Here is a 7281-nt window from a genome sequence, read left to right on the forward strand (position 1 = left end):
CGGGGCGGGGCGGGGCCGGGGAGGGGCGTCTGAGGAAGAAGCCGCCTTCTGCAGTCAGCCGGCTCAGTGGTACCTGAGATAGGTTGCCTGTGAGGTGTTCACTTTCTATACGATGAATATTATACAGTCAACCTCTTTCCGGTATCGAATCCCGCCTTGGACGACTTCTGCTCGGGGTGCCGACTCTGGGCGGCAGGAGCCTCCCCGCGAGTTGACCCGTGGACTTGGTGTAGGACCCGTGCCACAGGCCTACTGACTTTCCAGCTGCATCAGTTCTGGATGGCTCCCAAAAGCACCACGGAGCAGGCCCGCGGTTCCGTGCATCAGTGGTTCCCGACGGCCCTGCTACCGAGGTGCTGGGCTAAGCCCTTACCTGCGGATTCTCCTGTCACGTTGGCACCACCCCGGCCCTGCCCAGACCACGGCAGGATCGCCCAGGGCATGGGCAGGGTCCAGGACCCCTGGAAAAGTGAACTCCAAGAGCGCCTCCAAAGGATGACCTAGGGCTGTTTGGTATTTGTTAATTTTCTCCTGGGCTGCAGGAAGCTCTTTCTGAGCTGGGCTTGCGTGGCGCTTGTGTCGTAATCGATCTCCGTGCCTTGGAAGTCTCAGTTTCGTGCATGTCTTTCCCTCACGGGCTCCTCTTCACGCCTGTGGCTTCTCTGTGTCCAGCTTGGGGGAGGGTGCCCTGGCTCCAGAGAGACCACCAGTGACCATGCCAGTGGAGCCTCTGGTCCCCAAGTTCTGCAGATACTCTTCTTTCTGCTGCTGTCCCCATCTCTCCTTTCCAGACCCTCAACCACAGCTCTGCCAGAGGGACCACCCTTTCTGGTCCAGGCCCTCCTCCTCCTGCCAGGGACAAGTCTCGCTCTCTCTGCCCTGCCCAGGGCCCCTCCTATGGCACCCTGCCCTTGTGCTCAGCTACAAAATAGCAACTAGTGTCGCAAGGTCCCCAGACTAGCCAGCTTCATTCCCTGCGGCTCCCTGCCTACAACACTTCACAGTATATCCCCCTTTGCGTCCATCCATCTGTCTGCCGGGAGCTGAGTCCTGGGCAGCCTCCTCTGTGCAGCCTGTCCTCAGCCCTCACCCCCACCCCCCATTCAGGGTCTCCTCACTGTCCCCTCTTCCCACTCCCACCAATAGTTGTCCCTTGACTGGAGCAGGAGTTTGGGATTCTGGAGGGGATAAAATGGTCCTTGCTCAACAAGGCTGTCCCTGGTCATCTAGCCTAGTGCCCCATCTCTTCCCAGCTACCTTCTCTGAGTCGTACTGTTACCATTTTCTTCCTAGCTTATCCAGAATTATCTGATGTTAATATTTACTTTCTCTCTCCCCCTTAGACTCTTTAAGATTTCTCTGGGTAGGAATTTTTTTCCATCTTGTTCTCTGCTATGTCCCCAGCCCTGGGATCCAGACCAGGCCCATAGTAGAGGAATGGCAAGTGTTTGTTGATTGACTAATGGACTCCCTAAGGGCAGGGACCTTATCAGGTTAGTTCCCAGGAAAGTGCCAAGCACAAAGGAGGCACTCAAGAAGATGTGGTGATGAGCACATGAATATGGTAATCGGTTTTCAGAATTTCTTCACATTTGTTAAAAGCTGTTTGATTTTTTATCTTTTTCTGCCCCTTTCAGGATGTCATTTGAGAGTCTGAGGTTTGCTGCTGGGTCTCGGCTCTTCTCTCCACTTTTCAGGGGGCCCAAGGGCCCAGAAAGGAGTGACAAGACCCAGTATAACCCCTCAGGCAGCAATTGAGTGCCGCCCACCTTGCCCACCTTCCAGCAAACTCTACAGCGCTCAGAGCCCGGTGCTCTGGGGAACTCCATCTGCAACAGGCTGGATCGTGGTGTCAGGGCTGATCTTTTATGCATGGAACTCGGTAAATGGGGACATTTGGAGATGAAAATTGTTGTTAATGCATCCACACATCTTTGGAATACATTAAATGTGTGTGTGGGGGGTGGGAGGCGACATTAGCCTTATTTAATAACTCCAATGTAACCATGCCCACGCCGCGGCACAGCACCAACGGGCGCGGGCGCCCCAGCCCCCCGCCCCCCGCACCACCGCGCACGAGGCGCACCGGCTGCGTCTTCACCACTTGAGAATTATGCATGAGACAAAACGTCAGCTCAGGGTCCCAGGCACTGGGCAGCGTGCACGTTCCCAACTCATTCCAGACCCAGAGATGGTGGCCCCCTGCTGCTCTGTGCAGGATTTCATTAAAAGCCAAATTACTGGTTTATGTATTGTTTGAGGAAAAGAGAAAATAAACAAAGGGCCTTTTTTCATCTGACAAGCAGAATGAAAATGGCAGTCCCCACAGCGGCCAGGACGTCACCATGGACCCCTGAACCGAACCAGAGGGTCAGTGACTCAGGGCCATCGCTTAGGTACACATAAGTAAACCCAGTCCCAGGTCCAAATTCGGGGATGCATGCCGTTTTCTGGCATCTGCCTGGGCAAGGGCCCTGTCTCCACTCCTGGAGATGATTCTAAAGAGCCATTTTTAAAATTGGGAAGTTGTTGTACAAACTGGACCCTGTTCCCATTACCTGACCATTTTCCAGGGCAGGTAAGAGAAATGAGTTGCCCTAATGGGCTTCTGCTTTGCTCTGGGCTCATTTCCACTCTTGGGTGTTTACTCACTGCTCCTCTTCAGCCCTGGTGGGGAGGCAGGGTCTGTTGTACAGATGAAGGAATGGGGCACAGAGAGGTTGTGTGACTGGTCCAAGGTCACCCAGCTGGGCAATGGGGCAGTAGTGGGTCTGGCTCCAGGCTGCTTGGTCTTAATCACTCCAACTTCTGCGGGCAACCGGGCTTCAGGAAGAGTCCTTTGAGTCCTAGAAGGTGGCAGATCCATCCAGTCAGCCCCCAGATTCTCTTTGCACGATGAGGTCGGCTCACTTTTCCCAACACTTAGCTTGCCATCCTTTTCATGGTTTTTCCCTGCACCCACCTGGTGCCTCCAGTTTGGCACCATCACTCACGGAGCAGAGTGCTCTCAGCTGGGTACAGTCCTGAGGCCCCTTGGAGAGCTAGATACCAAAAAGCCCACGCTGTCCCAGATCTTTTGCTGCCATATTTGAGTGCAGTTGAGGGCTTTATTCACCCCCTTGGTGGGTGCAGAGCTGGTTAGGGCAGCTGGCGAGCAAGGGAGCTCAGACCTCTGCAGGGCGGGCCTGGCATCCCTCCCTTACCTCCCCCCGGCTCCCCAGCCCTCTTCTCTCCCCTGCCCTCGCTTGTACCACCCAGCACAGAGTCAGTGGCTGGAACGGTCCTGGGGACCCCACAGAGATCAGTCCTCACGGGTCCTTGAGGATGCAAAGACCCCCTAAATCTCAGTGCTGAGTGGGACCCCTGAGTTTATTCCCCTCCTGTCCCGCCCCTCTACTCACACCTTCATACAGGTAAGAGAACCAAGGTCCAAGGGAGTAGAACGCTTTGCCAGATTTTTTCCCAAGGGTTATCTCATACTTTGGAGTGAGACCCACCTCTGGCAAATCAGCAGCCTCCTTCTTGGTAGCAATGGGGGTGACCCAGCACCCCAGGGCTGCGGGAATGCCAAGCAGGACTCAGTACGTCAGTTCTCAAGGCGGGGGTGACGTCGCCACACTGCTGCTGAGCTCTAGAAGCCAGGGCCTTCACCCTGCAGTGCCAGCTCATAATAGGTGCTCAGCTAATGCCCGAATCAAAGCCGGCCACAGACACCAGCACAAAGTAGGTGTTTGTGCTTAGCGTGGGAGTGTACTGAATCAGGTCTCTGTTGCCAGGAGGGAGCTAACAGGAGGCACTGGGAGGACATTTGTGGAATGAATAAATAAAAGCGTGCTCTTTGAGGAAATAAAGCAGCAGAGAAACTAAGAAGAATCTGGAGAAGATGGACATAAATCTCCACCAAGCGCCGCCAAGTCTCTGCAGTTGAGGCCTCTGAAAAGACCCTGCAGAGGCAGGGGAGCCGTTTGTCACTGCGGGACAGACTTGAGGGCCAGGAAGCAAGGGCTTGATGGAGCCTCATTCATCATTTTCGCATTTTCCCTGTGGTGGCGCCGGAGGGGAGCTCATGTATGTGCAGCCACACCGCCCACCTGGCGAGGTGAGCACCGGCGGGGGTGGGTGGGAAGGGACCCTGAGGAAGCAGGCGCACATCCCAGAGCCTACCTGGTGCCCTTGGTGCAATTGTTTTCATACCTACGAGTCTGTAGCTGTACCTGTACCTGGAATGGCTGCCCCTTTTTATCTTCCAGAGCACTGCTCCAATGCCACTGCCTACAGGAAGCCCTCCCTGAGACCCCTCCACACCAAATCTCAACTGGCAGTCAGATATCAGTCCTCTGATCCTTTGACCTACAGATACCTCCTTGCTCAGCCTGCAGGCTCCACGGGGGCAGGGGCTATGTCTGGTGTAGTCACTGTGGGGCCCCTCTGCCTGGTACTAGGGAAGGCACCGTATGATGCTTATTGGCCTTGTCTTTCCTTTGCAGGCAGGTTGTACTGGACACTCGGCAGGTGCCCAGTGCATGGACATCCCACAGGCAGAGCCTTGTGTTGACCCCAGCCAGGAGTCAAGGACTGGGCCAGAGGCATATGCACCGACCGCTTAGCCTGGAGAGATGTGGCCTTTGAGCTGGTGAGCCTGGCCCAACCCTGGCAGCCTTCCTTGGGTCTGGTAAGTGCCCATTGGAAGGACCACTAGTTGTCCCATCTGGGCCTGGAGCAGAGGAGGGGTTTGTCCAGGGCACACAGGGTCTAGGGAAGCCCACGCCTGTTACGAGGATAGGAGCCACTTTCCCCAGTGTAGCTCCCCTGGGCTTCAAACAGTTTGTTGAGTGAGTGAATGAAACAGGGCCTCCTGACTCCTGCTCAGAGCTCCCTCTACACCCGCCCGCAGCCTTGCTCCAAGGAGAGGCCAGCTGCGCCCATCTGGCTGTGGAGAAGGGAGTGATGCCACAGGGCAGTGCTGCGGTGAGCGCGAGGGAGGCTAGGACGGCTGGGCCCTCGCTGGGGTCCTGCTGATCTCTGCTCCCAGGGTCTCTGTCTGCCCCGGGGCAGGACACTGCTGAGAAGGTGCACAGAGCTGGGGTGTGGGAAACCGTCCAGGATGCTGCGTCCCACCATCTGTGAGAGCTGCGTTTTCTCTCACACTCAAAAATAGACGTTTCTGTTATACTCGCTCATTGGCAGGGGAGCGGCGGGGCCTGCCAAGGCCTGGGGGAGCCCGCCAGCCTGCTGAGTTTTACTGTACAAACAGTTGGGGAGGGGGGCGTCTCTGTTAACGTGAAATCCCCGATCAGTAAACATGCCAATTCCAAGTGTAATTAACTCAGGCCGGGAAACATGCAGCTTTGGACTGCCTTTCACAGTTGACGTTGTTTTCCTTTTATTTATTTATCTCCTTCTGGGTGTGGTGGTGTCTGTGGCAGGTTTCAGCCAGGAAAAATAGAGGGGGGCTTGAGTGGGGAGGGGGCCTGGTTGGGAGAGGAAACGATGGAAGGAAAGGCGGGCAGGTGGGTCCAACACCCTGACAGGCCAGTGTCTCTATCTACTTTCTGTCTGGGGTGGAGGGTGCCCAGGGCAGGAAACGGAGGCAGAGGGAAGGAGGGGGCAGACCCCTGTGCCAGCTGGGCCTAGGGATTCAGAATCGTGGGCGCTGTTGGGGACCCCAGGACAACACTGGGCTTGTGGAGGGGGCTCTGGGTCCTCCCTCCTGACTCCCTTCTGTCTTGCCTCCCCTCAGTGGCCAGCCTGCCTTTGCTCTGCTTTCTCTGAAACCGCCTTGGAGTCTCAGCCCTTTCCTCTCCTGATCCAGTCCCCTGCACCGTGGGCCCCGCTGTTAGAGAAGGCCAAGGGCACCCATGGCCCAGCAGACGGACGCACGGCTCCCTCACCTGCCTCGCCAGGGAAGTGGAGAGGAGACCCCTGCACCCTGCCCCCTCCCAACCGTTTGAAAGACCCTGACTGAGGACCGGCGGGCAAATCCTGCAGCAGAACCACACCAGCCTTCGTGTGGACTGTGGGGAGGACTGGGGGGGCTCTGACAGAAGTCCTGAGTGAGAGAAACTCAAAGCTAATGACCCCAGATGGTGGAGCTGGGGAGGTGAAAACGCCGGTTAGAAGGACGTAGGATGTCCTGCTCTTCCTTTTCAAACACTTAGAATGTTGTCAGGCCATTTGAGTAATAAAAACACATCATAAAAATCTTAATACTTTTGTGTGTCTGTGTGTTTAGAGATGATGTTTGTTAAGTGCAAGGTTTAAAAACAAAGGCTATCTGCCTCTGGGAGGGCTGCCCACATCGAGCCCCTGGCCTTTGCCCAAGGAGCACTGCGCAGGGAGCATCTTCCTGCAGACCAGCCAGGGGCTTGCTCAGGACCCACTCCCCTGCCTTTGAGCTCACATGTCCGGCTGAGAGCCAGGGCCGTCTGAGGTCTGAGATGCCCCCCAGCCCCAGCTGCCGGTCCCTGTGAGGGGCAGAGCGGCCGGGGCCCAGGGGCAGAGCCGGTGCCCACGCCTCGCTCTGCCAGCCTCCGCCTGGTCACGACACAGCCGGGCTGACTCAGACGCAGCCCCGAGCGGGAGCCTCATAAATTACATAATTACCTAAGAAACCTGCCACCGCCGGTTCTCAGCCGGGAAGGACACGCTCTGGCCGGCGGGTGACTCATGCTGTTTTCCCCAGAGCCTCTCGCCCGCGCTCTGCCCACCGCCTCTGTCTGGGCTGGCTGGGCAGGGGGAGGGGGCACCAGCTTGGCTTCCTCCTTGGCTCTGCAGCAAAGGAAAGGCAGGCAGCCACCGTCTTGCCATGGTTTGGGGTCGGGGGCGCCTGCTCCAGCCCCTCTGCACCCCGCTGCATCCCTCCAGATGGACGGTCTCCATCTGATGAAGGAGGAAACAGGGCTTGTTTCTTGGCCCCCTCCATCCATGGCCAGAAGGTGGCTCTGACTAGTGTCAGTGATCTCCCCCATCACAGACCCTTGGGTGAGCCCAGCCACTCAGCTGACCCCCAGACCGCCAGCCCTCCCCTTGGGCGTCTCTCCAGAGCCCCTTGGTGTGGGCAAACCCTACCTTTTGAGACGCCTTCTCTTGAAAGTGACTCTGAGTCTGGGAAAGAGGCATAAGCTTGTCTTTCCAGCCCGAGCTGGGGGTGTAAAACTGGTATATGCCTGCTAGGGGGTGCAGTGGGGAGCGGGCTACTCCTGTAAATGAAAAACCTGGTAGAACGGGGTCTGGTGGATGTAGACGAGGACTGAGACGTGAATCCAGCTTCTGTCACTTATT

The 7281-nt window shown here is 56.8% G+C and overlaps 1 long non-coding RNA gene across 2 annotated transcripts; it reads left to right on the forward strand.

The window, feature by feature from the left end:
- The first annotated feature begins 223 nt into the window (after positions 1–223).
- On the forward strand, positions 224–6207 carry LOC116153620 (uncharacterized). 2 transcript variants are annotated; one of them, XR_004137511.2, is made up of 4 exons: positions 224–1882; positions 3777–4099; positions 4488–4672; positions 5741–6207. It is a non-coding gene; the product is annotated as an uncharacterized LOC116153620 (long non-coding RNA). The 2 variants fall into 2 exon arrangements; XR_004137510.2 differs by lacking the exon at positions 224–1882 and having other exon boundaries at positions 2076–4099.
- Positions 6208–7281: the final 1074 nt, after the last annotated feature.

The sequence above is a fragment of the Camelus dromedarius genome, chromosome 5 (genome assembly GCF_036321535.1).
Source record: "Camelus dromedarius isolate mCamDro1 chromosome 5, mCamDro1.pat, whole genome shotgun sequence".
Classification (NCBI taxonomy): Eukaryota; Metazoa; Chordata; class Mammalia; order Artiodactyla; family Camelidae; genus Camelus; species Camelus dromedarius.